This window comes from Sus scrofa, chromosome 15 (assembly GCF_054392235.1).
Source record: "Sus scrofa isolate SSC_HxYL_T2T_F1_AM1 chromosome 15, Sscrofa_HxYL_maternal_Yorkshire_Landrace_v2.0, whole genome shotgun sequence".
In the NCBI taxonomy this organism is placed as follows: Eukaryota; Metazoa; Chordata; class Mammalia; order Artiodactyla; family Suidae; genus Sus; species Sus scrofa.
The window spans coordinates 63,847,424-63,865,628 of record NC_139397.1 but is presented as its reverse complement, the minus strand read 5'-3'; the positions used below and the strand labels follow the sequence as shown (position 1 = coordinate 63,865,628).

Genomic DNA, 18,205 nt, shown 5'->3' with positions numbered 1-18,205 from the left:
GCAACCACAAGTCTCTTCTCCAAGTCCATGATTTTCTTTCCTGAGGAGATGTTCATTTGTGCTGGATATTAGATTCCAGTTATAAGTGATATCATATGGTATTTGTCTTTGTCTTTCTGGCTCATTTCACTCAGGATGAGATTCTCTAGTTCCATCCATGTTGCTGCAAATGGCCTTATGTCATTCTTTTTTATGGCTGAGTAGTATTCCATTGTGTATATATACCACCTCTTCCGAATCCAATCATCTGTCGATGGACATTTGGATTGTTTCCATGTCCTGGCTATTGTGAATAGTGCTGCAATGAACATGCGGGTGCACGTGTCTCTTTTAAGTAGAGTTTTGTCCAGATGGATGCCCAAGAGTGGGATTGCAGGGTCATAAGGAAACTCTTGACTTCTTAGACTCTGGAAGTGTCTGCAAATGCCATCATCAAGATACCATATTTTTTAGCAGCAATACTAACAACCTTAAGATATCTTATTTTTTTAGGTGCAATACTAACAACCCATTGCATCATACCATAGGTCTCCTGGACTTCACAGTATATTGTCCTTCTGATTATTTTGTTGTTGTTGTTCATTTTCTCTGGGCTTAGGTTTTCCTTTCTTTGATTTGCTATAGGAAGATGGCTTTACTCTTCCCCTACCTAAGTGAAGCTTTCCTGAGTAGTGTGTACCGTCCCTGGCATTTGTTTTTTAGATTGTATGTGCTTTAGATTTGCAACTCCAATGTTAAAGTTACTCAGGTGTCTCCATTGTTATATGACATGGATTAAGATACTATTTAACCCACTTTGGTTTTGCTGTCCATCCTGGGCAGATATAGCTACCGGGTCTGCTAGAAAGCTTCTGGTCACATACTTGGTCTTTTTTGATGTAACTTTTCCTAGTGTTCCTACATCTCACCATGATATGCAACCTTCTGAATTGGAAGGGAAGAAAAGGAAATTGCTTAGCCTGCACTAGAATGCAGAAGCCCTATATTTTGCTCTACAGCTATCATCCAAGTGTCCCCAAAGCATGTAACATTTATATTCCTTAGAGAGAAGCAATTCAAGTGTAGTATAGCCACACCCCAGATATTCTGCCTCCAAATTATATCCATTCTGTTTTACGTTACCAGGTTATACTTAATCCCTCTGTCTTCTCAGGTTATAGTTTCATTTTACTATCTCTGAGGAAATAATATTTATTTGGAAATAGATATAATATAGCTATATGAGGACAATTAAAAATTTTGCCTTGGAGGAGTTCCCAATGTGGCTCAGCAGGTTAAGGATCCAGTACTGTCTCTGTGGCAGTGTGGGTCGCTGCTGAGGCTCGGGTTTGATCCCAGCCCAGTACAGTGAATTAAGGATCCGGCATTGCTGCAGCTATGGAATAGGTCGTTTCAGCACGGATTTGATCCCTGGTGCAGGAACTTCCATATGCGATGGGTGCAGCCAAACTTTTTTTTGCCTCAGAGTCTAATTAAGACCATCCATTTGAAACTCTCAGTTTATAGTTCTATTTCTGACTCATTCTCTGGCTTTGACCTGTTGTGGTAGGAGCCCTCCCAGAACAAAGAGAAGGCAATGTGCAACTTGTTGGCAGTATGACATAATCTGCATCGGTGTGCAACTTTGTAGTATAGACCATCCAACCAGAGTTTAAAGAATGTATGTAACTTATAAGGGAGACAAAGGGATCAAAGTGTAAAAGAAAAAAATAATGGAGGGTATATAAGACTGCGCCCTGCTGCGTTCAGGGCTCAGCCTTTGGCTATGAATCCACTGAGCCAGTGCTGGCACAAATAAATGCTGCTTCCTGGCAAAAACCTCAGTGTCCCATCTTTCTGCATGAGAATCTGTCTTTAGGCATGACAAAATAACCACAAATTACCAATCTTCTTCATGCAGTGCTGTTTATCATGCTTTTAACAGAGGCATCTAATGCTTTACTACCCTTTCACCTCCTGCCTCTTAAAATTTACTTTTATCTAATCAATTTTAGATATAGGTTGCCAAGCTTTGGGTTTCTTTTCAAACCTAACTTCCTTAATACAAGTAACCTTAATTTAAGAGTTATAACTTGAATTTCCTCTTTAAATTTACTTTCTTTCCTTCTTTCTCTCTTTTCTCCCTTCTTTCCTTTTTTTTTTTTTTAACTGCCTTTTATTTCTTGTCTCTGTGCGTTCTTTTCATGTTTCTTTTTTGTCATCTAGTATGAGCCATTCACGCTATAAAATATGGGAAACAGGTAAATATAGCATGGTGTCCTTGCTCAGGGGATTAATATTTTCTATAAGAGAGAGACTTATACAAAAAATGTGTTAGGCTTCCAAATAAATGGTACTAAGCCTTTCTCTTCAAATCTCTTATTGAAATGACTAATACATACAAATTTCTGCATCAGTTATGTAAACTAGGAAAGAATGCTACTCATGAACTTGAAACAATGCCTGATTTCAATCCAATGGATGTCTGCTAAGACTGGATGTAGAAGGCAAATAAAATCTAGCAATATATAAAAAAGGTTATACAGCAATGATAAATAGGATTTAAACCAGGAATGCAAGCTTGGTTTAACATCTGAAAATCAAATGATGTAATACACCAAATTAATAAAATAAAGGGCAAAAATCACATATTCAACTCAACATACACATAAAAGCACTTGACAAAATGCAACACTCATACATGAAAAAATTCTCAACCAAAATAAAGTATAGAAGTGGATTTTCTCTATCTGAAAAAAGATGGAAAGTAAGAAAGTGATTTTATTTTATTTATTTATTTATTTTTTTTTTGTCTTTTTTTTTTTTGCTATTTCTTGGGCCGCTCCTGCGGCATATGGAGGTTCCCAGGCTAGGGGTCTAATTGGAGCTGTGGCCGCCAGCCTACGCCAGAGCCACAGCAACGCAGGATCCGAGCCGCGTCTGCAACCTACACCACAGCTCACGGCAACGCCAGATCATTAACCCACTGAGCAAGGGCAGGGACCAAACCCGCAACCTCATGGTTCCTAGTCGGATTCGTTAACCACTGCGCCACGACGGGAACTCCAAGAAAGTGATTTTAAAATGAAAACTAAAAATGTAAAAACTAAAACAAAACCTAGGGAACATCATGTTTAAAGATAGCATGGTTTTCCTCAATTGGTATATCTTCTTTGTAAATATACCTAATTAAATCCTTTTTTAATATGTAATAAAAACTCTCCCTATAATCAAAAGTTCAGGACCAGATGGCTTCACAGGCAAATTCTGCCAAACATACAAAGAGGAGCTTATACTCATCCTCCACAAACTTTTCTAAAAGGATGAAGAAGAAGGAATACTCACAAAGACATTCTATGAGGCCACCATCACCCTAATACCAAAACCAGACAAAGGTACTACCAAAAAAAGAAAATTTTAGGCCAATATCTTTGATGAATATAGACACAAAATTCTCAACAAAATTTTAGTCAACCGAATCCAACAACATGTATAAAAGATCATACACCACCACCAAGTGGGATTCATCTCAGGTTTACAAGTATGGTTCAACATAGGCAAATCAATAAATATCATACACTACATTAACAAAAAAGTCAAAACCACATGATCATCTCAATACATGCAGAAAAAGCATTTGACAAAGTCCATCATCCATTCATGATAAAAACTCTTACCAAAGTGGGTGTAGATGGAAAATACCTTAACATAACAAAAGTTATTTATGACAAACCCACAGCAAATATAATACTCAATGGAGAAAGACTGAAAGCCTTCCCACTAAAATCTGGAAAAAGACAAAGATGCCCACTCTCACCACCTTTATTCAACACAGTATTGGAAGTTCTAGCCACAGCAATCAGAAAAACAAAAGAAATAAAAGGTATCCAAATTGGAAGAGAAGACAAAATTGTCACTACGCAGACAACATGATATTGTATATAGAAAACCTTAAGACTCCTCACAAAAACTGCTTGAATTGATCAAGAAATTTAGCAAAGTAGCAGGATACAAGATTAACATTCAGAAATTGCCTGCATTTCTATATACTAACAATGCAATATTAGAAAAGGAATACAAAAATACAATACCTTTTAAAATCACACCCCCAAAAATTTAATACCTGGGAATAAAGCTGACCAAGGAGGTGGAAGACATATGCTGATAACTATAAAATGTTAATCAAGAAAATTAATGAGGATTCAAAGAAATGGAAAGATATCCCTTGCTCTTGGGTTGGAAAAATTAATATAAAAATGGCCATACTGGAGTTCCTGTCGCGGCTCAGTGGTTAACAAATCCGACTGGGAACCATGAGGTTGTGGGTTCGACCCCTGGTCTTGCTCAGTGGGTTAAGGATCTGGCATTGCCATGAGCTGTGGTGTAAGTTGCAGATGCCGCTCAGATCCCGCATTGCTGTGGCTCTGTTGTAGGCTCTGATTGTACCTCTAGCCTGGGAACCTCCATGTGCCATGGGAGCAGCCCCTGAAAAAAAGGCAAAAAAGCAAAAAAAAAAAAAAAAAAAAAAAAAAGGGCCATACTACTCAAAGCAATCTAAAGATTCAATGCAATCTCTATCAAATTACCCATGACATTTTTCACAGAACTAGAACAATCCTAAAATTAATATGGAACCATCATAGACCCAGAGTTTCCAAAGCAATCCTAAGGAACAAAAACAAAGCAGAAGGCATAACTCTCCCAGACTTAAGGCAATATTACAAAACCACAGTCATCAAGACAGTTTGGTACTGGTACCAAAACAGACGTGCAGACCAATGGAACAAAATAGAGAACCCAGTAAAAACCCAGACACCTATGGTCAGTTAATCTTTGACAAAGGAGGCAAGAACATAAAATGGGAAAAAGACAGTCTCTTCAGCAAATGGTGCTGGGAAAACTGGAAAGCAGCAAGTAAATCAATGAAACTGGAACACCTCACACCATGAACAAAAATAAACTCAAAATGGCTGAAAGACTTAAACACAAGACAATACATCAAACTCCTAGAAGAGAACATAGGCAAAACATTCTCTGATATCAACCTTACAAATGTTTTCTTAGGTCAGTCTCCCAAGGCAACAGAAATAAAAGCAAAAATAAACCAAAGGTACCTAATCAAACTGACAAGCATTTGCACAGCAAGGGAAAACATGAAAAAAAAAGACAGCCTGTGGAACTGGAGAAAATAGTTTCAAATGATGCAACTGACAGAGGCTTAATCTCTAAAATACACAAACAACTTATACAACTCAACAGCAAAAAAACCAACAACCCAATTGAAAAATGGGCAAAAAACCTGAATAGACAGTTCTCCAAAGAAGATATACAGATGGCCAATAAGCACTGAAAAAATTCTCAACATAACTGATTATTAGAGAAATGCAAATTAAAACTACTATGAAATACCACCTCACACCAGTCAGAATGGCTATCATTAATAAGTCCACAAATAACAAATGCTGGAGAGGGTGTGGAGAAAAGGGAACCCTCCTACACTATTGGTGGGAATGTAAATTGCCACGACCACTATGAAAAACAGTATTGAGGTTCCTCAGAAAATTAAATACAGAACTACCATATGACCCAGCAATCCCACTCTTGGGCATATATCTGAACAAAACTTTCCTTGAAAAAGATACATGCACCCCTATGTTCATTGCAGCACTACTGACAATAGCACTACTGACAATAAATGTCCATCAACAAATGAATGGATCAAGACAATGTAGTATATATACACCATGGAATTCTACCTAGCCATTAAAAAAAAAAAAACAAAATAATGCCATTTGCAGCAACATGGATGGAACTAGAGACTCTCATACTAAGTGAAGGAAGTCAGAAAGATAAAGGCAAATACCACATGATATTACTTATATCTGGAATCTCATATATGGCACAAAGGAACCTTTCCACAGAAAGGAAACTCATGGACTTGAGAGAACAGAATATGGTTGTCAAGGGGTAGGGAATGGGATGGACTGGGAGTCTGGGGTTATTAGATGCAAACTATAGCCTTTGGAGTGGATAAGCAATGAGACCCTGCTTTATAGCACTGGGAACTATATCTAGTCTCTTATGACAGAGGATAATGTGAGAAAAAGAATGTGTGTGTGTGTGACTGGGTAACTTTGCTGTACAGTAGAAAATTGACAGAACACTGTGATGAGTTCAAAACCTTATTCAAACACTGTTGGATAACACCTGAATGTTACCTCCATTTGAGGGTATTAATTATCCCACACACAAATTTCTAAGTGAAGGTGAATAAAAACTGACCTCATGATGAAGAGATCTGGCTTTCATCACCAAAGCCAAGCATTATAAATAGTGAGGCAACTTGGTACCGTGTGCCTTCTAATGTCACAGTATGAAGTTCACAGCATCATCTGTGAATGATTCTTCAAAAAAAAAAGTGTTTAACCTGAATCTAAGCTTTCAGATCTAACTTTTCATGGATAAACAGGTTAAGTACCATCAAAAATAAACAAACCAAAAAAGAATATGATATATTTTGTAAGTCAACTGACCTGCTCTCTTCAAAAGTCAATATCAGCAGAGGGGAAAAAAATGGGAGGACTATTGTAGAATGAAACTGATTGAAGATATACAGAAATAAAGTGCAATACGTAGACCTTGACTGGATTTTGTTCAAAGAAAGAAACAACAACAGCTGTAAGAGACACGTTTTGGGAAAATTCGGGGAAACTGAATAAGGACTTTACATTAGTTTATATCAGGGAGTTGTTAATTTTCTTTGGTGTGATAATGAAATAATGAATATGTGTGAAAATATACTTGTTTTTAGGAGTTGCATGCTGAATATTCAGAATTTTTATATCTGCAAATTACTTCAAACATTGAGTAAACACACAAAGAAAGAGAGCATTAAACTATAAAATATTAATATTTGTTGAATCTATTTGTTGAGGATGTGGGTATTTATAGGACCATTCTTTCAACTTTGTCCAGGTTTATATTCTTTTATAATAAAAAGTTGGGAAAATAGTATCTTTTTTCAGGCTTTGGTCTTTATGATACTTCATTCAATTTTACCAACAGGTATAAAATTTAACCTCATTAAGAAACATGGAATTAAAATGTGTTAAATGCTGCTGCTGAATGTTTCTAGTAAACTTTCTGTTTAACATTAGATAAATAATTGATAAATTAATATTTATGTTTTGAGGAAATAACATTAATCTAAATTATTGTGTCAGTTAAAATAAAAACTGCTGAATAGTATCTCTAGGTGGTAGGATTCTGTGTAATTTTATTTCCTACTTTCTGCATTTTCTAATTACTTAATATTAGTAATGGATAACCTTTTAAAAATATTTTCTTTGTATTTGGCACCATGCTAAGTTCTTTATGTATAATTTCTTATTCCTTAAAAAGTCTTTGAAACTATAACAGAAGTAGGACTGAAGGAGAATCTAAGATAAATTAAGTGAAATTTGGAAAAGGTTTTGAGTAACCACTTTCAAAAAATAGGACAGGATACATAATAGGGTTTTCAAATATGGCTGAAAGCCTCGCTGAGGGTGGAGACAGAAGGTTACTCATAAAATATAGGGACTGTAGTCTGTGCAATAGTGTTATTTCATTGTTCCTGTATCATAGCCCACATATGTAAGAGCAGAGAGAGTAGATGTATAGGTTAGTCCAAAAGTGAGGTTGGCAGGGCAAAAGCAGTAAAAGGATAAGAAAACATGAATTTGATCATGCTGACAAAATAAGTGTGATTAAATTAGTGTAGCACATGATCCATAGAGGAAATGAATCCCTGTGTTGAGAGGTGTAGGTCAAGGGCTGAGGATTATGTGTACATAGCAGCCATGAACAGCAAGCAGTCATTCCTGTATAGGCAAGAGCATTAACTCAAGTCAGAATCTGCTTATCAGGAGGTTCTCAAATGTAGAAACTATCCACTGAAGACAAGCAGAATTTTGCAAGGATGCAATATTTACCCTTTTAGACCTATCCACTAGGCAAAGGGGCCTTTGTGTAGGAAAGTCTTTCTTTTAGGAAAGAAAACCTAAAAGACTAAAGGCTTCTGAAGATGTGTGAGATAGAAGCTAAAGAGAGAAAGATTTGATGAACCTTAGAAGTTCAGAAATTCATCTGGCTTCTAGGTGCAGGGGAAATCAGGAACAGTAGATCATGAACAAAGAACTCAAGACATTGTGAGATTAAAAACAAAAAAACAAACAAAAATAACCCTGCAGTTCTCATTGTGGCACAGCAGAAATGAATCCAACTAGTATCCATGAGGATGCAGTTCCAATCCCCCGACCTTGCTCAGTGGGTTAAGGGTCCACTGTTGCTGTGGCTGTGGTATAGGTCACAGACAAAGCTTGGATTCCGCATTGCTGTGGCCGTAGTGTAGGCTGGCAGCTGATTCGACCCCTAGCCTGGGAAATTGCATGTGCTGTGGGTGTAGCCCTAAAGAGCCAAAAAAAAAAAAAAAAAACCCACAAAAACACCTAAGCCCCATACCCCAAATCCTAGATATAGCTACTATGTTTATTATTGTCTTCTTTCTTCTATTTACACATTGATTAGATTTAAAATTTCCAATAAAATGTCAATATATGATATTTTACAGAGAAAGCAAAGAAGAAAATTTTCTCAAAATCATGTTTTAGGGGAGGGATCTAATGTAAAGAAATGAGGTGGGGAGGACTTCCTTTTTATTGTGTTTTTTGTTTCCTTTTTTGCCTTTTTTTTTTTTTTTTTTTTTTTTTTTTTTTTTTTTTTTTGGTCTTCTAGGGCCACAGCCATAGCAACACCAAATCTACACTATAGATCATGGCAACGCTGGATCCTAAACCCACTGACTGAAACCAGGGATCGAACCCTCATGGATACTAGTCGGGTTTATTTCTACTGAGCCACAATGGGAACTCCTCTTTTTTGTTTTTTGATTGTTTCAGTAAATTAAGTGACATGCATCATTTCATATAGATAGAAAATTAAAGAAATAGAAAAGTACAACATTTTTCTCTGCGATGAAAACTCTTAGAATTTACTGTGTTAACAATTTTCATATATAACATACAGCAAGGAGTTCCCATCATGGCTCAGCAGAAATGAATCTGACTAGTAACCATGAGGATGCAGGTTCGATCCCCAGCCTCGCTCAGTGGGTTACGGTTCTGGCATTGCTGTAAGCTATGGTGTAGGTCGAAGATACGGCTCCAATCTGGCATTGCTGTGGCTTTGGCATAGGCTGGCAGCTGCACCTCGACCCCTGGCCTTGGAGCCTCCATATGCCACAGGTGTGGCCCTAGAAAGACCAAAAAAAAAAAAAAGAAAGAAAGAAGAAAAACTTACAGCAGTGTTAAGTATGTTTATCATGTTGTACATGACATCCCTGATACTTATTTGTCTTATAATTGAAAGTCTGTAATCTTTTGATTGCCTTCATTCAATTGCCTTTCCCCTTACTCTCTCTGGTAACGACAAATCTGATCTTTTTTTTTCTATGAGGTTATTTTTGAAGTTTAATTGATCTACAACATTGTATTAGTTCCTGGTACACAACATAGTGATTCAGTATTTCTATGCATTTGAAAATGATCACCACAATAAGTCTAGTTACCATTTGTCACCAAAGATATTTATTTACTATATTCCTCATATTGTACATTTCACACTCATGACTCATTTATTTTGTAACTGTCAAAGAGTGTACTTCCTGTTTTCTTCTACGAGTTTTATGGTATCAGGCTTTATATTTAATTTTTAATCAATTTTTTAAAATCCATAAAATAAATCCATTTATTTTTGTGTACAGCATGAGAAAGGAGTCCAGTTTGATTTTTTTGCGTGTAGCGGTCCAGTTTTCCCATCACCCTTTACTGAAGAGACCATTTTTTCAGGCAGGGCTTCTTTTTAAAAGGAAAGAAGACAAATAAGACTCTGTGTCTTATGAATAATATGGAAAGCCAAGCCTGAGAAGTTGAGGCATGACATTTGGTGATTAAGAGGCAATAGACCCCTGTTGCTTCCCTACCCATGTCAGCTACACATAATGTTAATACAGCTGCCACTATTGGTGATTTATGTGAAAATAGGAATTCTCCTTTTCTCTGACACTGTTTCCCTAATTGAAGATCATGTTAAGTGTAATCAGTTGATGACAGTATACATTAAAATGCAGTTCCTTGCACTGGGTCAGGTACTGCAAGGAATGTCAAAGAGGCACAAAGTAGGATGCCTTCTCAACAGAAACTTACAAATTAGATGCAGAGAGAAGACTTGAACTTAGGAACCAAATAATGAAGAGCTGGTGTCTCCATATGCCACAGATATTTGAGTATACTTTCAAACCCATGAATAATGGAGGAGACAATCATCGTTGTTGTTGAAACTTTAATACAGTCTTCAAGTGCATTTTGAATGAAGCGCCAGATCAATTGGTAGATGTTGGGAACATTCATTGGTTTGGTAAATAGTAACTTGGTGAAAATGAGGATGGTTTATATGACTGCAATTGTGGGAGTGGGGTGGTAAGGAGACTATTTGTAAATTGAACAGCCACAGCCGGGTACAATTAAAGTTTTAAATATCTAAGTACTAAATCATTGAGTGTTTAGGTAGAAGGAACATTACTTCAAGTGGAAGATATTTAAGAGAATGGTTAGAAATAAGATTAGATAACCAAAGTTAGATATGACCATGGAAATTTTTAATCAGTATACACTCCAGATGCTCCCCAAGAAACAAAAAAAGTCTAGTGTTTTGTAAACTGAAATTGTGCCATATTGGCAGTTTCACTGGTGTTCTTCCTTACCTACCATTAAACTCCTTTACTTTCTTCTTCTTTACTTTGTGATGGACCAAAAAACAGGTCAGCTTTTGTTATCTGAGTACATGAATCTGTCCACCTTCCCTTCTTAGGGACCCTTTAACTATATTGGGAGCTACTGCAAAATCTTCATAAAAAAGTTCTATTTCTCCAAGTTTTGTGTAGTCCATATGACATAAATATAAAATTGACAAATTTTCCAACACCAAAGACAATTTTCTAGATTCTGTTCAGGCTGCCATGCTGTCAGAAGGCAAGGGTCACCAAAGTACTCCCACAATTCTAGAGGTGCACTGGCAAGGTTAGAGTAAAAAAATGAGGCGGGGAGAAGGTGAGGGGGGAGACGAAGAGGAGGAAGGAAGGAGAGAGAGGGAGAGACGCTGTCCCAGGGGACAGCTAAACAAGTATTGTTCAGAGAACAGTAAGTTTTGAGTAAATCTCAGAGAATAAATTATGAATGAAAGTAAACTTACAAACTTTTAATGACTTCCTTTTAAAAATCTCAGGAATAGAATTCAAAGGGTCTGAAAAGTTTTTTGTGATTTATAGTTTTTTTGTAATTCCTCTACAGTGTGCCTGAGACGGAAGCATGGGCCACAAAAAGCTCAGTAGATGATGAAAAACCAGAACAAAAACAGAGACTCCAGACCACCAAGGCTGACCAAATCAGGAAGGTATTTCCCTTCATCATACCTTCCAACCAGCACCCCCTAACTCCTGCCCCCAGGAGAAGAAATTGAAAGGTAACACAAAATCAGACCTCATGGCTTTTCATGCTCCATTTTATAAATGTCTGTATTTATGTCACCTGCTTAGTATAAGGCATGTCCTTCACAGTGTAGTACAGTCTTAGGCTTTATTAACTGAACTTCTTCTTTCTACTAAGGTCTTGAGGTAAAGGGATCTTTCTAGTTTATTTACAAGTGGATTTCCCTACCAACAACTTCAGTCAAGAGGTTGTTGTTTATACCTGAGCAAATACAAAGCCTTCTTACGCAGCATGCCTGGGCAGAGTTTATAGCTCTCTGGGTCCATTTGTTTATTTAACAACTATTTGCAGGCAATTAATTGAGAAACATGTGGCCCTCTGTGCTAGGAGTTAGTACATACTAATTCCACTAAACATGATCTTCCCTGTATTTATTATCTATTGTGGATCATATTACCCCAGAACTTAGCAATTGAAAACAAATATGTATTATTTCACACAATTTCTAAGAATAAGAAACCCAGGAGCAGTTTGAGTCATTTCGATTCATGGTCTCTCATAAGCTACAGTCAAGCTGTTGGCCAGGGTTGCAGTGACCTGGAGGGCTATAGAATCAGCCTCCAGCACACTCACATGGCTGATGGCAAGTGGCTTCAGCTCTTTTCACAGGGACCTCTCCATAGGGCTGCTCAGGACAGGGCAAATGGCTTCCCCCAGGGCAAGTGGTGAAAGAAAGAGAGGGATCAGGAGGGAAGGGAAGAGTAAGCCAAAGTCATAAGCCAGTCTTCTGTAACCTAACAATGGGAGGGACAAGGCATCCCATCACGTCTGTATTCTGTTGGCCATGGTGACCGCTCCTGGTGCAGTGTGGAAGGGACTGCACAGGGTGTGAATACCAGGAGGCAGGGATGATTAAGAGCCCTCCTGCAGGCTTCTCATCACCTTACTGATGTCAATGACATTATAGCTGTGGATACAGACCATGGAAAAGTAAGCAAGTAAATTACAATAAATAGTTACAGAAGAGGCAGGAATGACTTATGATGAGGAGAATGAGGAGGAACTGTTCCTACCATATATCCAGATCCCCACCTTAATATTGGACATTACCTTCATGAGAATGATGTGAAGTTGAAGTGAAATTAGGGGTGTAGGCATGGTTCTTCTAAAAATGGAATGTGAGTCCTGGGTAAATCTCAGCAAATATGAAGTTATCTGACTATGCAGCCTGGCTGAACCCACCCTGGTTACCAGGCCAAAACGAAAGATAAGCTTTTGAAACCAGCTGAGCCACAAGTACAAAGCAATTGGACTGGAGATCTCCTTGCTTTATGTAATCATGTCTTTGTGTCCCTAAGGTCCAGAGTGGGAGTCCCTCACAGAGGAAAAAATCTAGAGAACAGAATTGCAAAGTCTTGTCCTGATTCTAGCACATTTAAAAATAAAATATGAACTCATTATACTTTATGATTCCCTACGTGCCCTCTCCAACCCAATCAGGGATGGATCTATAATGCATTCCTCCACAAGACAAATGCTTCTCTTTGCTTAAAAATGTTTTTAATTTAATCACAACTCTTTCTGGCTCTGCTTCAGCCCTCCTAATAAACACAAACACTCTCCCTCATGGAGTTAAACCTGACATGAGTGCTTGCCAGATCTGCCGACTGCTCTCCTGAAAGAAGCAAATGCTATCTGGAGCACTCGGAGAAACATCAGTCAACAAACTGGCATATTGTTTCCCATTTGTAAGAAATGGAAATTGAAAAGGCTGGTCATGTTTAGAAATACTAATGTGGCCCAGGTTGCCATCTTCAGCTTTTTCAGTTCAAAGATGTTCTGAGCACACCTCCTGCCCAGCTCTAATGAAAGATTAGAAACACAGCTACCAGTCATTTGAGTACAGCTTTCTTTGCCAATACTAGAGTACTCTTTATCCTGATGAATGAATAATTCCATATTAACCCTACAATGCAAATACAATGACCAGTAGAATATGAAAGTCTTTGGGGTTGCAACCAATCAACAACACACTATGCCTGTTGGAGGGAGGAAGGGAAAACCTCATCCATGGCTCTCTACAATCACAGACATCCCCATTCCAGGTTGGAGAAGGCAAATCCTTCTACCATTCTCTCAGTTCCTGTTGCTCTTGTGTATAATGACTTTCTCTTATTCACACCCACACACACGCATGCATATGAGATGGCTCCAGCTAACTATGACCTTTCCAAGTAAGTAGAAACCTAGGCATTAATGTACATTGTTAATATACATATACAACATGTATATGTAACAGGTGTGGCCCAAGCTGGCTTGTTCAGAGTTCAAGTTAATTCCACCCAATAATTGTTTTTGTAACATGTAGGTATAGCCTCAGGACATGAGGTTGCTCTTAATTGAAGATGACTACCACCATCTAAAGTTTCTAAGTACATGGATAGCACCAGAAGATGGTTTTGGAAGCACCCATGAAACAATTAGCTTAATTAATTAAGTCCTTAGTTTCTAGGGACTGCTGCTTAATTCAGGTTCACCCTAGTTGCTTAGCTATCCTGAGGAACTATGTATTAAGAGACTGCCATATGTTCACACAACTTAGGTATAGATTTAAGCATCAAAACAAAGTACCCAGTTATTCAATATTTAAGCATAGTGTTTTTCTCATTTTCTATTAGAAAGGTTTCTTTCCTCTCAGGGCTATTTTCAATGTTTCAATGAAGTTTCTTCTCAATGAAGAGTTGTGTACTTTTTCACTCCACAAAGTCAAAGCTGGGTTGTTCCTGTGTCATCAAACTCACTGAAGCAGCTGAGTTATTATATTGGTGAAATTAATTATTGAAATGAAGACATGCTTTGTTCTGCTTTAAAAGGGAGATAAAAGCCTGAACAATTAAAAATGGTTTTCTATTACAGCTACTATGCAATATGGATTCTAACATAATTAGTTGAGTTTGGAAAATTATTTTTATATTATCTCATTTTAATACATTTATTCAATCATTGTTTCATTCAAAAATACTGTCTTCTGGGTGCCAGCCCTTATGAAGGAAAATGAAATACAAATATAAATAAAACATAGGTCCTGTCATTTGAAAGCTCATTACTTAATAGATGTATGAATTCCTCTGGCCGTGGGAAGTCAGCAGGGTATTAAATGGACCCTCTGTGGGGCTCTTTCCCAAAACTTGATGTTTTTCTGAGAAATATGTTATACCAATACATTTTCTATTTTGCCATGGCTTTAGTCCAAATTTCCTTTACAAAATTTAATTTTACTTAATTGAAATGCTCCTTTTGGTATTTAGGGTGCTGTAATGAGCATAAACCCATTTATTTAAACTAGCATCATCTAAATACTTTGTTTCTCTGTTTGGTAGCTCTATTTCATTTTTGTCAGCATTGGTAGGAACAAGTTCTCTTTAAAAATGAATTATAAAAACATTTCCCTTGTAATTATCTTTAGACCAAGAGAGAAAACTGATGCACCATAGTACAGGGCAATACACCCAGCAAATCTCAGTTCACTGGACAGTTTCTTCTATTTTCTATAAATTGACTCTCAGCTTGGAACTCCCCCTAATGACAATAGTTTCCAGTGAGTAGCACCTTCATGTACTAAGAAACAAAGCAGTAGTGATTATCATGAGAAGTTAAATAAGTCTCACTTTGTTTCAAGATGGCATTTCTAGCAAGGAGTAATTGCTTGAAAATGAAAAGGATAGAAAATAGCAGCTCAAAAGTTGAAATGTAAGGAAAGCTCACAGTGATGTAGAGCTGATATTTGTGTGTTCCATCAGGCTCTTTCTGGTAGCCTTCTTATTGCCTAAGCTCGATGGCTCATCCCATCAACACCAGGAGGCTGTACTGCTTGCCTCTGTCTTTCCTTATCACCACCCTCTCAGACAGCTCAGCTGGCAAAGGGCTCAGGTGTTTGTGAAAAAGTTAACACAGAATGCATGTACAGGAATAATTCCAGTTCTTTTCTCAGCCAGACTTGGAATCCATAGCCAAAACTAAGTCTCTCAGGCCTCATAAAGCTGTCAAACTGTTTGCTCCCTCCTCTTCTCTTTCCCCTCAATGATTCTGACAGATTATTTTCTTTCTTCTAACTCTCCTTCACTTTATTAAATTTCTGTGCGAGAACTTAAAGTTTCTCAATGAGAACTTAAATTTTAAAATCTTTGTAAAAAGAAAAAAACCTACCTACTATATGAAGAGTAATTTACATCTTCAAAGGATGTTGGTACACCCTAGCTTATTGTCAATTGTTGATTCCTTCAATCATTCATCAGTTGGATTCCAGATTTAAACTGAGCTAGCAGCAGTAGGAGGTAAAAATATTTGAGTGACTCCCAGAGCAGAGTAGCAAAGAGTATCTCTAGTAATCAGATCTTGGTTTCCAAATGCCACGGTAATCAAATTAACATGTGAACCTTGGTTGGAAATAAGATTGGGGGATGAATAATTGTGCTGGCCAGAATGATGACCTTTTAATAATGACCATGCCCTAATCCCTAGAACCTGTGAATATGTTATATTGTAAGGTAGCAGGAATTAAAGTTGTTAATAATCAGGCCTTGAAATTATACTAGATCATCCAGGGGGGTCCAATATATTCATGAGGATCCTTAAAAATGGGAGAGGCTGAGAAAGGAGTGTCAGAGGGTGCTCTGTAGGAAAAACTAACCTGCCATTGCTGGATTTGATAATAGAAAGGGGCTATGAGCCAAAAGATGTGGGCAGCATCAAGGAACTGGAAAACTGAGAAAACCTATTCTCCCTTAGAGCCTCCGAAAAGGAATACAGGACAGCAGATACCTTGGTTTTAGCCCAGTGAGAACCATTTTATACTCCTGAACACCAGGACTGCAAGATAATACATGTTGTTTTAAGCCACTACATTTGTAATAATTTGTTACAGCAGCAATAGAAAATTGACTGAAATTTTGGTATCAGAAGTGAAATTCTTCTTTACCAAATACCTAAAAATGTACAGGTAGCTTTGGAACTGGTCAGTGGGTGGAGGCTGGAAGTATTTTAATGAACATGATAAATAAAAGCTACCTCTCCTTGAATAGAGCATTAGTAGAAAGAACTTTGTCAGGGAAGGTTGAAAACATAATGAAGAACTCATTATTGGAAACTGGAGGACACACATGCTGTTATATAGTGGCAAAATGTTTAACAGAATCATGTCCTGTGGTTATGGCACAAATTGTAAACTATGAAAGTGTACATTTAACTGAAGCACTTTCCAAGCAACATGTGGAAGGTGCAGTAAAGTTTCTTCTTGATGCTCATAATAAAATGTGAGAGAAAAGAGATAGACTGTGAGAAGAACTGTTAAGTAGAAAGGAGCCAACACTCAATAACTTGGGAAGTTCTCAATCTGTCTAGATTATAAGAAGTGCTAAAATTAGGAGATTCACTATCAAAAAGAGCATGTTCTGGAAGGAAGGCAAGGGTGTGGTTGGACAGTCTTTGACTAGTGCCTGGAAAGATTGACAAGTCGGAGAATTCAGTAAGAAGTTAAGTGAAGAGATTAGGTATGTGGCTTATGAATTCTCTCAACTGGCTCAACAGGGTCTAGAAGTAGATTGGGGGCACCTCTTATTTGATGGATTCAGAATCTGTAATATACACCAGAGACCCATGATGTTTTTGAGAATTTTGTACCAGCAGATACATTGTCAGCTTGGAATGGAAAGAAAGAGTCCATAAATGAAAGAAGGCTGTCAGACCTCCAAAATTGTACAAGCAAAATTAAAGAAAAAAGTTGATAAAATTACCCAGCTGTAAACACGCTACATTTAATGAAATAGGAAGAATGGCTCAGAAGACAGAGCCACAATCCTAGAGGATAGATATGAACCACAAGGGCCTTGAAACCAAGTAGAGTTTGCCTGAATAGGTTTTGAAATTTCTTGAGACTAGAGACTTTTTTCTTCCATTGTATTCCTTTTTGAATGGAAATGTCTATAAATGTTATCCTGTGTCTGACCTGCCATTGAATTTTGGAAGAACATGATGTGTGAACTTTACAAGTCTACTGATGGAGAGGAACTTTGCCCTAGCATGCATCATAGCCAGAGCTTCTGTAATCTGATTCAGATGATGAGATTTGGGACTTTTGAGCTGATATGATTTTGGACTTAGAGTTTATGCTAAATAGGTTGAGACTTTTGAGGATATTGGGATGGGGTAAATGTATTTTGCATGTGCGACAGGTGTGCATCTTTTGTGGTCATAGAACAGACCATGGAAGGCAGAATAACAGTCCTCTCAAAAATGTACATCTCATTCCCAGGTCCTTCAAATATGAGGAGAAAGTTAGAGGAATTAGTGTCAAAGTTATGTAGTGTGAGGAATGCCATTACTTTCTTTGGAGATAGAAGAGAGGAATATGGGCACCTCTAGAAGCTGAAACAGATTTTAAACATGGACGAGTCTTCAGAAAGGAACACAGCCCTTCTGACATCTTAATTTTAACACAATGAGATCAACTTTGGACTTATGACCTCCAGATTATAGGTTAATAAATTTGTGATTCTAGGACATTTAAATTTGTGGTAATTTATTACAGCAACAAGTATCATGAGGTTTGCAGCCTTTCTTAAGGTGGGTCTGCAAAAAAAAGAGACAAATGAAGAGAGTGAGAGAAAGAGAAATCAAATGTGGCAAAATACTAACAATTAGCA

At 37.5% G+C, this 18,205-nt stretch overlaps 1 protein-coding gene across 1 annotated transcript in view; it reads left to right on the top strand.

Moving 5' to 3' along the window:
* Positions 1–18,205, top strand: part of KCNU1 (potassium calcium-activated channel subfamily U member 1) — a 610,139-nt gene that overhangs the window by 221,110 nt on the left and 370,824 nt on the right. The window contains exon 3 of the mRNA XM_085000045.1: positions 11,367–11,538. The gene's annotated coding sequence lies outside the window, so the exon portion shown is untranslated. The remainder of the gene's footprint in view (positions 1–11,366; positions 11,539–18,205) is intronic.